The sequence below is a fragment of the Lithobates pipiens genome, unplaced genomic scaffold (genome assembly GCF_037356315.1).
Source record: "Lithobates pipiens isolate NorthernLeopardFrog02 unplaced genomic scaffold, aLitPip1_a1.2 Scaffold_18, whole genome shotgun sequence".
NCBI classification, from domain to species: domain Eukaryota; kingdom Metazoa; phylum Chordata; class Amphibia; order Anura; family Ranidae; genus Lithobates; species Lithobates pipiens.
In genome coordinates, this window is record NW_027507758.1 from 535937074 (window position 1) to 535952408 (window position 15335).

Below are 15335 nucleotides of genomic sequence, written 5' to 3' on the forward strand. Positions count from 1 at the left end.
GGGTTCAGCTTCCGTTCTACACCAGATGTCAAGTTGCTACATGCAGCTGGCTTCTTCTCATAACACTATCAGGCTATATCTAGCCAGCATCCGACATTTCTATCCTTACAGGACCCCGGTGAGCCGTCTGTTTATGGCCCATACAGTAAGATCCCCTCTAACTGGTATCCAGAAACATCAGCCTGTAGCTAATGCTAGACGCTTGCCCATCACAATGGCCATCTTTAGGGACATATAGAATATCCTCGCACGCCAGTTTCCCCCTTGACAAGCTGACCCTATCAGGTCAGTTTTTCAAACACTTCACCCACACACAGGGGTATACCTAGAAGCAGCTTCAGTCTGTTTCGAGAATGCTCAGTTCTGCAATATGGTCATTCCCCAGCGTTGATCTTTATGTCATGCATCCTCATCTTCCCCTCCCAGATTCAGGGCCCCTGTCAGACCCTTAATCTGGATGCCACGGATCTTTCAGTGTCAGAGGTTCCGTACTACGTAGATCGGTATATCATGTTCATACCGTCTATCTCGCCCCTATCACCCCAGGTAGTGACAGATGTAGCGACAATCACAGGCTTCGCTGCAATTTTTGGCCACCATTGGTATATAGGACCATGGCCTCCAGAAATATTCTTAAACCCTGGGTTTACCCGGATTTCCTCTCTCTTTAGCTACACCCCATCATGGTAGCTCTGCCCCTTAGTAACAGCCTCACATCTCTGGGGTCATTGCTCGACAGGGCACTATGGCCTTTACCACCGACAACCAGCAGAGATTATTGCAAAGATAGGTCTAAATCCCTAGCAGTCATGTCCTTCCTGTGTAGGCTGGTACAGCTGTCATTATAAATTCAGTTTAAAGTTGACTATACATTGTTCCTGGGCTAGAGCAATCTCGCAGCAGATGCGCTGTCGTGTTTGACTGGAGCCGATCCAGTGTCAGCCATTGTCCTTGGTCGGTCTCACCTAAACTCCTGTTTAGCACAATATCTACGAACAGCGACCAAGCTCGTAAACATCTCACTTTCTCGCAACATGCTTAACCTACCAGACGGCCTGCAGGGCCTTCAAAAATTCCAGACACACCACTCCTGTGAAACTTCCAACATCAGGCAGATACTGGCCTTTATCTCATACTGTCATACCCAGCTGGCCCTATCCCATAACACTATTCGGCTATACCTAGCCGGCATGCAACATTTCTTGTCCTTGCGGGACCCCGCAAACCTTCTGTATTCATGTCCCACGCTATTTGAACCATGCTTCGTGAAGTCCAGGAACTCCAACCGATGGTCGGTGCCAAATGCTTACCCGAACGGGTGACATCCTTAAGGGTATACCGACCATCCTGACTACCTCTTTGTTTGGTCTCTCCACTAGCATGGTCCTACAAGCAGCCAGGTGTTAGCCTACTACAGGTCCCTGTGACCTGGAAAGTTCACCTGCGGTAATCCAGCAGGCCGAGAGCTACGTAGACGCTACTTAGCCTGCTACAAAGATCACTTCGTACTTCACCTAGCAGTTTCTAAAGAGCAGCAAGTAGGCTCCAGCGTAGACATCCACTTTACAGAATCGATGATAGCGAGTGTCCAGTTGCCACACTCAATCAACTGTCGATGCTACTCCCCCAACAGTCGGACTCCAGTCCCCTTCTTCCTTTCTCGTCAAAGCCCTTGAGTACTGGTCAGTTTATGAAACACATCAGGGTACTTCTACGCAACTTTCACCTGAATCCTATCCGGTACTCTTGTCACTCCTTCCGCACTGGGGCAGCCTCAGCAGCATCCTGTCACCGGGTCCCAGACAATGTCATTGAAAAGCTAGGTAGGTAGGAGTCTGCCTGCTTCACCCAGTACAGCCACAATCCTCAAGTGGAAATGGCTCAGGCATTTATTAAACTCACTCAGTGATCAAACTCAATCAATAAAGAGCTATCCCCTACCAGAATGTTTTTGCCCCCTTATTTTGGTATACCGTACGTTAGACCAAGGCACACTTTCAGGTCCATTTCAAGTGGTAAGTTTATGTTAACCCTGTTTGTCATCCTTATCCGTACCGGACATAGGGCTCTGAACCATAAATAAGAAGGCCAGTATGGTGGCCTGAAATTATGGGAGGAGCCCGGAGGGGTATTTAACCAGCCCGTTTGGCTGTGTTCCTTGTCGGTTCCTGTGCGCAATACCCACCTTCCCATCCCCTTTTTAGGGCATTTCTCAAAGCATCATACTCCTCACGAGAGTACTAATTTCATTTCATTTCATCTTCATTTCATTAATCCTCATTTCTTATCTAGGGTATGCCCCCTTATTTTGGTATACCGTACGTTAGACCAAGGCACACTTTCAGGTCCATTTCAAGTGGTAAGTTTATGTTAACCCTGTTTGTCATCCTTATCCGTACCGGACATAGGGCTCTGAACCATAAATAATTTTTTGTAATCAGGACAAGTAGATTGTCACGAGGGACATGTAGATTGGGACCCTGATTTAGTCCCTTGAACAAGTAGTTTTTACCCTGTCCCTTCCTTTTTACCCACTCCCACTTTTTCTTCTTTTTTTCTTTTAATTGTGTCCTCTCCTTCTTTAACTCTCCTCCTTCTCTTTCATCCTTTTCCTTCCTTTTCTTCCATATTCCCTGTATTTCTTCTCTCCCTTCCCTCTGCCTTTTCTTCTCCTCTCTTCCATCTGTCTTCTTCCTTCTTTCTTTGTCGCTATCATTCCTTTTTTCCTAATGCCGTGTATACACGAGTGGAATGTCCGACAGAAAAAGTCAGACGAAAGCTTTTCATCGTATATTCCGATCATGTGTATGCCTCATCAGACTTTTTTTTACGAAAATTCTGAAGGACCTAGAAATAGAACATGTTTTAAATCTTTCCGATGGAACCAATTCCTATCGGGAAAACCGAATGTCTGTATGCTGTTCCGACAGACCAAAAACAACGCATGCTCTGAAGCAAGTATAAGACAGAGGCTATTGGCTACTGGCTATTGAACCTTCTTTTTCTAGGCCCATCGTACGTGTTGTATGTCACCGCGTTCTAAACGATTGGACTTTGGTATGATCGTGTGTACGCACGATAGTTTCAGTGTTACTCCGTCGGAAAAACCTTCGGAGTTTATTCCGACGGGAAAACCGGTCGTGTGTATGCGCCATAACACTTTCTTTACTCCCTTCTCTTCCTTCCTTATTGCCATTTCCCTACATTCACTAGTCGTTCTATCCCTTCTTCTCTTGATTTCTTGTTTAACATTAATTTAATAATCCTCTCTAGTCGTACCATCCTATATTTTAGGATATATTCTAAACTTATACTTTTTCTTTTTAAAAAATTTTATTGTTTTGAGTTAAATATAGTTCAGGGTTACAAAGAAAGATAATAACATTCTTTTATATATAAGGCAACAGGCAATTGTAATGCATCACATTGTGTTATGGAAAGTAACACACAATATATCTTAAATGTTTATATCATATAAAGTGAATACAGAAAACAAGAATTATACAAATTAAAGGTAAAGTATAGGAGGTATGAGGATGGAATAAGCTTATTAAGAAGTATGGGGAAAAGTAAGGTGCAGAAAAGTAAATATAATAGAGAAAAGGAAGTAAGATAGTTGGGGGAGAATCAGAAGATAGTTCCAGGGCCAAGTTCCTGCAATATGGCTTGGCTTCATCTGGAGATTAAATAAGTCTTTCCAACTATTTTTAGTTAATCGCACTTCAAGAAAGTCAAGTAGTAAGTGAAGGGGGTAGTAACTGCACAGTGTAGAGGGTAAGGCAATAAGGGGGTGGGACATGGGGGAATTTACAGAGAGAACCACTAATTAAAGGTAATAGGTATAGTTTATAGTAGCATTATAGGTTGTCCATATAATGTCTTCAAAGAAGAAATAATGAATTATCGAATCCTGGAGGTAGGAAATGCTCAAACCATGGTCTCCATAAGCCTTCATACTTCGATAAATTGTCAAGTAAGATTGTTTCGGTCTTTGCATGGATCATGAACTGAGTTATTCTGTACTTAAATGACAAAATACAGAGTGAGTCAAATTTCCATGCTTTCGCTATGGTCTGTTTGGCTGCTGTGGTTATGAAGAGCATACAATAAAATATTTGGTTTATCATTTAGGAGTGCTGTGGCTGGATCAGGAAGCAAAGGTATATTAAACATAGTGGAAAGCATCTTAAACACCCCCAACCAAAAGGATTCAACTATTTTACATTCCCACCATATGTGCATGTGTGTTCCCAATGCTGAACATCCTCGGAAGCATTGGGACGGGTATTGTGGAGAAAACTTGGAGATTCTGGCAGGGACTAGGTACCAGTTAGTGAGAACTTTGTAATTAGTTTCGAGAACGACAATATTAAGTGATGCTGATTTGGTATTATGCCATATTTGGAACCAGTTTATTTGCTCTGGTTGTAATTGAAGTTCTGTTTCCCATTTTTTGGTATAAGTCAGTGGGGCTGAAGAGTTGTGTGAGAGTAGTTGAGTGTATATATATCTGAGATGAGTCCTCTTCCATGAGGATCATTGTTGCAAGCTTTTTCAAATTTGGTGAGATTAGGAGACGCTGAGTCTGAAGGTGTATTAGTAGACAGGAAATTTTTGATTTGTAAGTACCTAAACATTTCTGAGGGCGGGATATTACATGTTTCACAGAGAGTTGGAAAGGGTGTGAAATGATATGCCCTCGTTAATCCCGCTTTTGACCAAGCTAGGAGAGATGTTGGGGAAGACCAGGCCGGGTAGAATAATGGGTTATGTAAGAACAAGAGGAGAGGATCGTGTGAAGATGGAAGGCCAAATCGAGTTTTCAGTCTATCCCAGATTGAAAGGCTGTGTTTGGTAATTGGTATAGTAAGCTTCCGACATTGTGATGGAGAAAGCCATAAAAGATTTGCTGTAGAAAGAGGATCACAGTCGACCGATTCCAATGCCCCCAATAGTGGAATTTCAGATGTAGCATGGCATAATAGTATTTGGTAAAGTCTGGTATACCCAGACCCCCTTGGATTCTGAGGGAATACAGCATAGGTTTAGGTAATCGAGGTTTGGCATTAATTAACTGGGCGTGAAGATCAGGATGTAGTGAAATATTTAGGGCTTTTGATTTGTGTAGATTAACTGAGAGGCCTGATATTCATTCAAATTTTGAGAGGATATCAAGAAGAGTTGGTGCTGATATTATAGGGGATGTTAGAAATATTAGGACATCGTCCGCAAACATGCATAATTTATGATGGTAGCCGCCATGTTCTAGACCTTTAATGTTTGGGTTAGTTCTGATAAGTTGGGCTAGGGGTTCTATTGCTAAAGCAAAAAGAAGAGGGGAAAGGGGGCAACCTTGCCTAGTTCCTCTTTCTATATTAAAAGAATCAGATTTAAGTCCTGAGTATGCAATATGTGCTTTTGGATTATGGTATAAGATAGTGATCCATCTGAGGAAATGTGGACCAAATCCCCATTGGTTAAGAATAGAATGTAGATAAGGCCATGATAGGGAATCAAATGCCTTTTGTTTGTCTAATGAAAGGAAACCTGTAGGAATACGGCGGGAACTATATGAGCTAGAATTGTGGCTCGGCGTATAGTCGCCTGCTTGTCTTGGGGGAATAAATCCAGTTTGATCCTTATGTATCAAAGAACCAATTATAGGATTAAGTCTGGAAGAGAGAATCTTGGCTAAAATTTTGATATCAATGTTAAGGATAGATATTGGTCTGTAATTAGTCCAAGAAGTGTCGTCCGTATTGGGCTTAGGGATCATGGAGATGGAGGCGGTGAATGATTCCGTACGGAAATAGTGATCATTAAGAAGAAAGTTAAAGGCATCAACCATGAGGTGTGACAATAATGAAGTAAATCGTTTGTAGTCAGTGGCTGATAAACCATCAACACCGGGGCGTTTGCGTAGTTTAAGTGATTTAATGCCAGTTTGTATTTCTATCTCAGTAATAGGTTTCTCTCGTAAGTCTTGTTTAGTTTGAGAGAGTGAAGGAAGGTGAATCATAGATAAGAGATTGTTTAGGTGTGATTGGTTTAACATTTTAATTTCTTTGTATAGTTCTGTTAGTTTTTCTTGAATTCGTTAAGGATTTTCAGTGGGTTGCTAATATAGATATCTCTAGCAATTTTTAGGCAGATAGGTTTCGGGGTGTAATTTTCTTCTTTTCTTCATTCGTAGTGCTAAAGCCAGAAATGTAGTTGGCTTGTTAGCTTGCATGTAAAAGGTGTGTTTAGTTTTGCGTAAAGTTTTCTGGGCTGATTCTGTTAAAAAAAGGTCAAGTTCTATGTGTGATTTATCATAATATAGTTTATTATGTGGGGATGGTGAAGCTTGAAAAGTTTCAGAAGCTTTGTAAAACGCTTCCTCTAGGCGTTTATGAAGTTGTTGTTTTTGCTTACAGTACGTATATGAGATGCTTGACTAATACAGACCCCACTAACATAGGGTTTAAGAGCTTCCCACCGAGTTAAAGGATCCGTATCAGAGGCCTTGTTGTGAGTAAGATAGTCTTTTATGGCTTCCTCCAAGTTTAATCTAAATATAGAATTTGCTAAGAGCCCAAGCATAAAACATGCACCATGTTTTATGATTGGGTTTCGGAACCAATGAGGAGAGAGTTGTTATGACTGGGTTATGGTCTGACCAAGTACAGGGTACAATATTGGAGAATTAATGTGGAGGTGCTAACTGGAAGAAAAAGATGATCTATACAGGAAAATTGTTTATGAGGATGAGAGTAATGTGTATACTGTCTTCTTGCAGGATTATGTTCTTGCCAGGTATCAAGTAGTGAGTGTTGGTTCAGTAGTCTCTGATAGGAAAGTTTAGGTGTGGTATGAGGGGTTGGGGATTTGTCAAGGAATGGGTATATTGTTTGATTTGAGTGTCCTCTAATAATAAGGGTACCTTATTTATGCAAATCAATCACTGAAAAAAGGTGAGAGAGGAATAGTAGAGGATTTTTATTAGGAGCGTAATAGGTGACTATAGTAACTTCATTATCTAATAACAATCCAGATAAGATTAGGTATCTCCCTTCAGGGTCTTTGAGCTTTTTGGTGAGGGTGAATGGTGTCGTGCGGTGGAATGCTATTAGAACTCCCCTTTGTTTAGTATTGGCTGATGTGATGCTGTATAAACTTGTGGGTATTTACGGCTGAAATATTTCGGTATGGACTGTGGGATAAAATGTGTCTCTTGTAGGCACACTACATGTGCCAATTGTTTGGAGAAAAATGTAAAGGCTTTAGCGCACTTTGGAGGAGAGTTGAGACCTTGTACATTAAGCGTTAATATATTCAGGGAAGACATTATTGAAGATGGTTATTTCTCTGGTGCAGAAGTATTAGGGAATGTAGATTTACTCTATGGAACAGAAATATGAAAGAGAAGTTCAGTAAGGGTTGTGCAGTATTGATATACACTAGTATAAAATGTAAAATGTTAAAGAGAGACAAAAAAAAGAGGAAAAAAGAAAAAAAATTTAGGAAAAAAAAAAGGGCGCTCTGAAGTGGAGCTAATTTCTAAGGGGTGGTGATAAATTACCAACCAATAGATAATAGATGTTCCAAAGAGCGTCCAATCAATATTGGGCACTGGAAGAAAAAAAAAGGAGGTGCAGTGAACTGTTTCTGGGACTACGACAGCCTGCTGATATTGTATTAGATATCATTGAACTGATGAGTCAAAAGATGTAAGTTAAACTTGAGAAGAAAAAAATAATTGTTGATATCTATAGGCTATTTTAGTTTAAAATAATTCTGAACACAATTCGGCTAAATAAACCTTTGCAAATTATGTAAATTAACTATTCAGAAGAGAAAGAGAAAATTTAAAGACGTCAGCTAGTAGACCTATTTAACAGCTAACCTCTAAGGATGTATGCAAACGATATGATTTAAAACATTAGGACGTCTAAGATGCAGCTGCAAGGTATATCCCTTAGGCAACTGGTTAGAGATCAGCTAAAGATAGATCCATGAGAGTAGATCTAATGAAAGCAACCGATCCTAGTAATATCATAACAGATATAACAATTTAAAAATAATTCGTATTAGAGAAGTATCCTATTGGTTTAACAGGTAACATTGAATACTACATTGTATTACTACAAAGGTATAATATGTGGTATGGTTGAGAGAGAGTACTATATCGATAGTAAGAAAAAAGAATTAATAAATAGGTATCGCCCATTTAGAGTTCAGCTGTCTGTAATATCTTCTTCAGCAGGAGGTGACAAAGTAAAGCGTCCTCTTTTATGGGGGCTGAGTGCAGCCTGAGTTGCTTGAGGGTCCTGAAGATCTTGGAGCTGTGGGGGAGTTAAAGATGACAGTCAACGTTTGGATCCATCTGTAGTTGCAGTTGGAGTGGACAGGCGGAGGTTTTTAATTACATTGAGAAGATCTTCCATTGATTTGCATGTGTATAGAGTACCTTTGTATGAAAAACGAAGAGAAAAAGGAAAGCCCCAGCGATATGATATGCAGTGGTATTGGAGAACTTGTAGGTGTGGTTTCATTTCCTTGTGCTTAAGAAGTGTAATTTGAGACAGATCTTGGAAGATTTGATATCTGTGCCCCTGAAAAATCAAGGCGTCTTTGTTTCTTGCTGCCTCCATAAGTTGCTCTTTGGTACAAAAATAATGCATTTTCAGTATAACATCTCTAGGTGGTCCATCTGCTTTGCGTGAAGTAGAGCTCTGTGTATTCTGTCCATTTCTAGACGTTCGATCAGTATTGATGGGATAAGTTTGTGGAAGAGTACTGTTACAGACGATTGTAAATCTTCAATTTCCTCAGGTATACCACGTATTCGTAGGTTAGATCTTCTAGCTCTGTTCTCAAAGTCTTCAAGGTGGGTTTGGAGATTAGTGTAATCTTCTTTAAGGGACTCTTATTCTTATGAGCTGAGGTAGTGATATCAAATTCATCCACCCTTTGCTCTAGGATTGAAGTGCAGCGGCCCACTTCACGCATTTCACGTGTCAATTTGTCTGTAATGGCATCTGAGGTGTTCTGTAATGCCTTGTGTAAGACCCTTTCAAATTGAGCCAGAAGGTTGGGGCCAATAGTGGAGTTTTGTGGAATAAGAGGGGTCATTCCTGAGGTAAAATCAGGCTCACTGTGCTGTGCTGAGGAGGAAGACCCATAGTATGTCTGTGAGGCAGGCCGTGAGGCAGGCTGTGAGGATGCTGCCGCCATTCTAACAGTGTTTTTAGTCAGCGAGTCCTGTGACTTTACTTGCCTCAGTTTAGCTTTTCGCCCGCTGTACATAGTTCCAAAATATGGCCACTTACTCTGGGGATAGATTATATACTATCTTGTGTCTTTTCAGTCCGGTTTGACTCCGTGAAAGAGGCTGTCGGGTCCCGGTCGGTACAGAGCTCTAAGCTGACATGTCTAGCTTAGACGGCTCCGTGCATGCTCCTCAAATTATACTTTTTATTCTGCATCCTATATTTTGTTCCCTTTACAGTCGCCCTCCCTCCTCTCATCTTCTCTAATGTATATCCCTCTTTCCTTTCTTTCTTTGTCTTATTCCTTCTTTTCTTCTCCTTTTACTTTTTTTTTTTACTGCCTCAACGCCTTTTCTTTTATACCTCCATACTTTTTCTTAAAATGTGGTTAGGAGGAGCACCTAGCAAAAATGGTCATCTCGCTTGGAGGTTTGTTTGAATAGTTTATTGAACAAAAATCAAATATCACCATAGAGGGTACAACATGAAAGTTGGTAAACTGACCTTGAACAACTATTTTAACGGCAATCAGGAAGAAATTACTTTAAAGCCTGAATTAGTGCCATGGAGCATGAAGATATAGTGTTAGAACACTATTATTAACACTTACTGTATTTCTGTATGCTCCACAGCACTGATCCGGCCCTAATTCAGGCTATAAAGTACATTTCTTCCTGATTCCTTTACAAATTGTTGCTCAAGGTCAGTGTACTGTCTTTTTCCTTTCATCCTCATACAATGTATTTCATTGCTTTGGACTCTTTTCATATTTTTTTTTATACATTTGGTATAATTAATAGGATAGATAAAAATGTTATAGTTTATAATGTATATTTTACAGTAACTATATAATAGACAACCTTGATAATAAAATCAGCAGATGGCAAAATGTATATAATGGATTATAAAGTAGGATATACTGTATATAAACACCTGTAATTCAGTAGATTTGTCCTGTGAAACAAATTACATTATCATTTAAATGTATCCATTATTACTACTATTACTACCGTTATGTAAAATTAGTCGGCTTTATTTATATTTCTATAATTCCTCTATATCTCATTTGGCATTATATGTGTTTTTATTATACCATTATTGTCTTTAACATGTTTTATATGAATATTTTGTGTCTTTGATTTTTTTTATATGATATTTTTCTTCTTTTTTGCATGTCATTCCCCCAAAATGTGTTTGGCATATATGATATTGACTATTTTTTTTACAAAGCGCTCTTATCCACATGTCTAGGAATTAATCTTCTTATGAATTATCTCCCTATCTCGACCAGAAAGCCTAGGACCTCAACCAGGTCTACACGTATCACAGGTTTTGTTCCTCCCAGATGTGCACCACCTTTTTGTGTTTACATCTAAGGTAATTCTAGTTCCTAAGGGTCCAGCATAACCACAAACCAACCAGTTCTTCTCTTCCTTGCTTTTCCCCTTTACTATCCCTAACATTTCTTCTCTTTTCCCTCTGCCTTGCCCCCAACCAATTTCTATATCACTCACCTTTACTTGTTCCTGCTTTTTACAGATATACAGTATGCACATAAATTTAAATTACAGATAAACAAAGACTGGTGAAAGATGAAGAAGGAAGACTAAGAATATAGGGTTTTCTACACCTGCCTTTTAATCTTTAGACACTACACCTGAAAATTCTGATATTTAGAGCTCAACAGAGGCTGACATGGAAGTCATTGTCATTTACTGAAAAAAAAAAACTGCACGGTACAATATAATACATTTAAAATATATGTATATATTTTATGTTATACATATAAAACACTCATATATTGGGGAAATCTTTATATGGTGGAAACAGCCAACTCTACCCACTGTGGCTAAACTGCAGTACATGCGGTATTGCCACTTTATAAGCTGACTTATGAGAGTAGAAGCTACACTAAAAAGTACAAAAAATATGGTCAGTCTGGATAGATGCACATGGCACGGATGTCCAAGTTGCTCTGTAATATGTTTTATACTATGGCTTTGTTCATGTTGCCTCCTCTTCCTTGACCTTCATCATTATTATTTATAGCCTTTTTACATGTGATGGTTTGTGTTATACTGACTAAGCTTGGTATTGCCATTCAATATATTATTTAATAAACGTTTTTTACCTGTTATTAAAAAAAAACTCAAAAATTTGAATCTTTCTTGGCTTTACATTTACATTTCTTGTGAATGACAAAGATTCAGGGACATAGGCGAGTGAATGTTAATTCTTAAATTATATATAATTCTCATATAAATATATAAACCTTGCCTAATAAATATGTATTTGGTTCTCTTCTTTGAAGCCCAACTCTATGACAATTTAAACAAGTACCAAATCCAGGTACTATGTGATGCGCAAACCTCAAAGTAAAGAAAAAGTTTCAATTTAAATGTATCACGATAAGATGGCGTTGTGGATACAGATATGTATGAGTGTGCCAACATCCTAAATATAGTCCAAAATGTATTCAAAAGAAGGAAACATGGACTTTAGAGGCACATCTGTAGCTTTGAAATAAAAATTTACTTTTATTAATCTTTAAAATTCACATTATTGACATGATTTTACAGTACTCAATTTTCTCTGTCACATTATTGGCATGATATGTTAAAAACAAACACCTGCCACCATTTTTAGATTGTCACTTGCCACATCACCTGCCACCATTTGCAGATTGTCACTTGCCACGTCACCTGCCACCTGATGCGGATTGTCACTTGCCACATCACCAGGCTGCCACCAGATGTGGGTTGTCACTTGCCACATCACCTGGAACCAGATGTGGATTGTTACTTGCCAACTGATGTGGGTTGTCACTTGCCATGCCAGCTAGTGTCACCAAATTTGCATTGTCGCTGCATTAGTGGCAGGCTGGGAGCACTGGTCCATTTAGTGAGGGCAGGAGAGTGGTTATGCGGGGCGGACAGTGAGAGATGATGTCATCTCGCCGGTCCCTACCACACCTCCGGCATTGAAGAGGCCCGCGCTGTGAGAGCGGAATAGCACTGATGTGCGGCGGGCAGTCAGAGATTACGGCCTGATATGTAGATCAGGGGGCCGGATGCATGGTTGGGGGGTGGCACTTGTGTGTCTCTATGGATAGGCCACCAGTGGGCAAAGCAATGATATCCCCAGTAGTAACCTATGGCTGTGAAAGTTGGACCATAAGAAAGGCTAAACGCCAAAGAATTGATGCTTTTGAACTGTGGTGCTGGAGAAAACTCTTGGACGGCAAGAAGATCAAACCGATCAATCTTGAAGGAAATCAACCCTGAATATTCACTGGAAGGACAGATCCTGAAGCTCAAATACTTTGGCCACCTAATGCGAAGAGATGATTCATTGGCAAAGACCCTGATGCTGGGAAACATTGAAGGAAAAAGGAGAAGAGGACGACAGAAAACTAGATGGATAGATAGCATCATTGAAACAATTAACATGAAGTTAAGCAAGCTCCAGGAGGCAGTGGAGGACAGATATGAAGAGTCGGCCACAACTAAATGACTAAAAAACAACATGGTCATTTTTTTTACTGTGAAATGGAGAGTTTGTTGTCTGGTTATTTTAAGATGGGGATGTGTTTTATTGGGGTCATAATGTCAGGGGTAATTGAGCCTATTCTGCAAGTAGCTCACTCATGCAGTACATTTTACAGTGTATAATATTGTAGAAAACTGTACATGTACTACAACATTGACCTGTCCTGATTACTTTGGAAGTTCTACTACTACCCTAGAGCATGGCCTGTGTTGAGTATGCAGAAGTAAAGCCGATAAATCCTTTACACCAGTGCTACTGTAGATAGTCCTGATCATTATCTAAATTCCCATCATATGTTATACTTATAATCCTATCCTAGTCAGACATATCTCTGCTACAGAATACAAATTAGAGATACAAAGAATATGCTGCTCATGTATTTTTCACATGTGCTTTCTATCAAGGGGACCTGGCATATCGCAAAGTGGTTCACAGGTCACATTACATTAGCTTTTTAGCACTGCATGAAGTGTCTGACATTAAACCGGTTGGGCATTTCAAGCTTCTGTTCAGTGAGTCATAATATGACCTTCTTCCTTCACAAGCTCTCAGAAATACTGAAAGTTCTTTATTTGAATACAATGAGTGATTTGCATGTTTTACTTTGGAAATTAATACCACCATAGCTTAACGGTAACTTTTCATATTGTATTGTTGGTAATAGCATGATTATTTCATCACTAGATGGAAAAGCTGAAAGCGCGTCTGCCCATCTGATGCTTTTGTAGTAGGCAGTGACCCTGATTTACTAAAGTACGGTAAACAGAAAACAACTTTATTTGTCACAAAGTGACATTTCATTCAGTTCTGTTGACCGTAGTGTAGGGCGTGAATTGCATTGCACCCTGCGGTGATGAAAAAAAGTACTGTATGCTTTCCTTTTTTCAGCACACACCCTCACATTGCATTGGGGTGAACTGCCGCAATAGGGGACAAGGCTTTTTGCCGTGTCTATGCACTGGAACTGCTTTGGGCAACGCATATGGTGTGAACAGGCCCCAGGAGATTAAAAAATATGGTTGGCTGCTTGCAATAGTAGGTTTTAGAACACTGGCCCACTACAATAACAAAAGATGTAAGGAGGAGCCTTCTCAACGTTTTCAGCCCTTCCATTCCTGTGTGTCTCTTTACTTAAAAAATGCATTACCTTATCACAAACAGAAGTCTTATTACAAACAGGATAGCAATGAATTTTAAAAGTTCTAATGTGGGTTACAGAGGTTAAAAGGCTGACTACTTAAATGTCAGAGATGATTAAAGACTCGGTCAATTGCTCTGCAGATCCCGGAGAAACGTAGGAGGTGCACATCCAAAGATGCATACAGTATCATGGCAGGTTCTGCATCTACCAGCTGGGAGTCATTGGATTTCTGAGAAAGGATGACATTGTTTTCTAATAAATTATACCCCTGAAGAAGGCAGGAAACATCAGGGAGAAGATTTAGTTGCCATATTATGCTGAGATAAAAAAGAATGTTTAACATTTATAGGATAAGTGTACTTTTAAACTGCTTTGTGTGCAATTGTTTTTTTTTTTTTTTCTAAAATATGGCATGGCGCACTGCAAGATTCAGCATATTATCGCTGACCTGAGATTGCAGAAATGAAAGGTCTTCTAGACCTAGAATTGCCACTGCAGCAAGGGCATAGAGCCTTTAGAAAGATAGGCAGGGGCATGGTTCCAGATGCTTATTCCTTATGAGTGTGGCATGAACTCCAAGTGGTCTTCCAAAGAGTTCCTACTCCTCAACAGTAACAGCATTGCACGAGTGAAACTCTGATCCACTCCTCTGATTTGTTGCATGGCCAACAATCGATTCAACTTAAAGTGGTTGTAAACCCTCACATATACCCAGTGAAGTAACTGGCCTTTTGTGATGCACAGAGATTAAACAAATCATCCTACATACGATGTACCTGTTTATATTCTCTTCTCTACATTCTTTCAAATTGCAGAATTTATAAAGGTTGCCTGGGCTGCCAGAAAAAGGGGGTGGAGAGCTGAAGGTACACTTTGCAAAGCTCAGTGGGGAGAGCTCTGAGAGTTGATCGGAGGGCAAGGACACATCCCCTTTCACACCACACATAGCAACAGAGCTGAAATTGTCAATCAGCTGGAGCTCTGTCCCTTATCACCATTTTTCTCATGGTGTCAGGAAACCTTGTCAGAAGTGATTGATGCTGATAGCAGAGGAAAGAAGCAGCAGACAAAAATTACACTTGGTGCTCTTATATGAGACAAGTACACACTATAGAGAGATATGCCTTGTTAATATTTAATGTTTGAGGTTTACAACCACTTTAAAGGAAAAACAGATTGAAAAGTCTCCCTGCTTGATGATGAGCTACTCCAATTGAGGCGTTCTATATCTAACTCTAGGATATCACAAATGGCCTAATGGTTTTGATTACATGGGCATCAACAATAAGCAGTTGATTATTTTTTTTACAGACCCCTAGTCAACCCAACTACAAAATAACATGATGGCCGCCCAGGTCCATTCACACGTTTGTGGCCACGATGCTTTGCTTCGT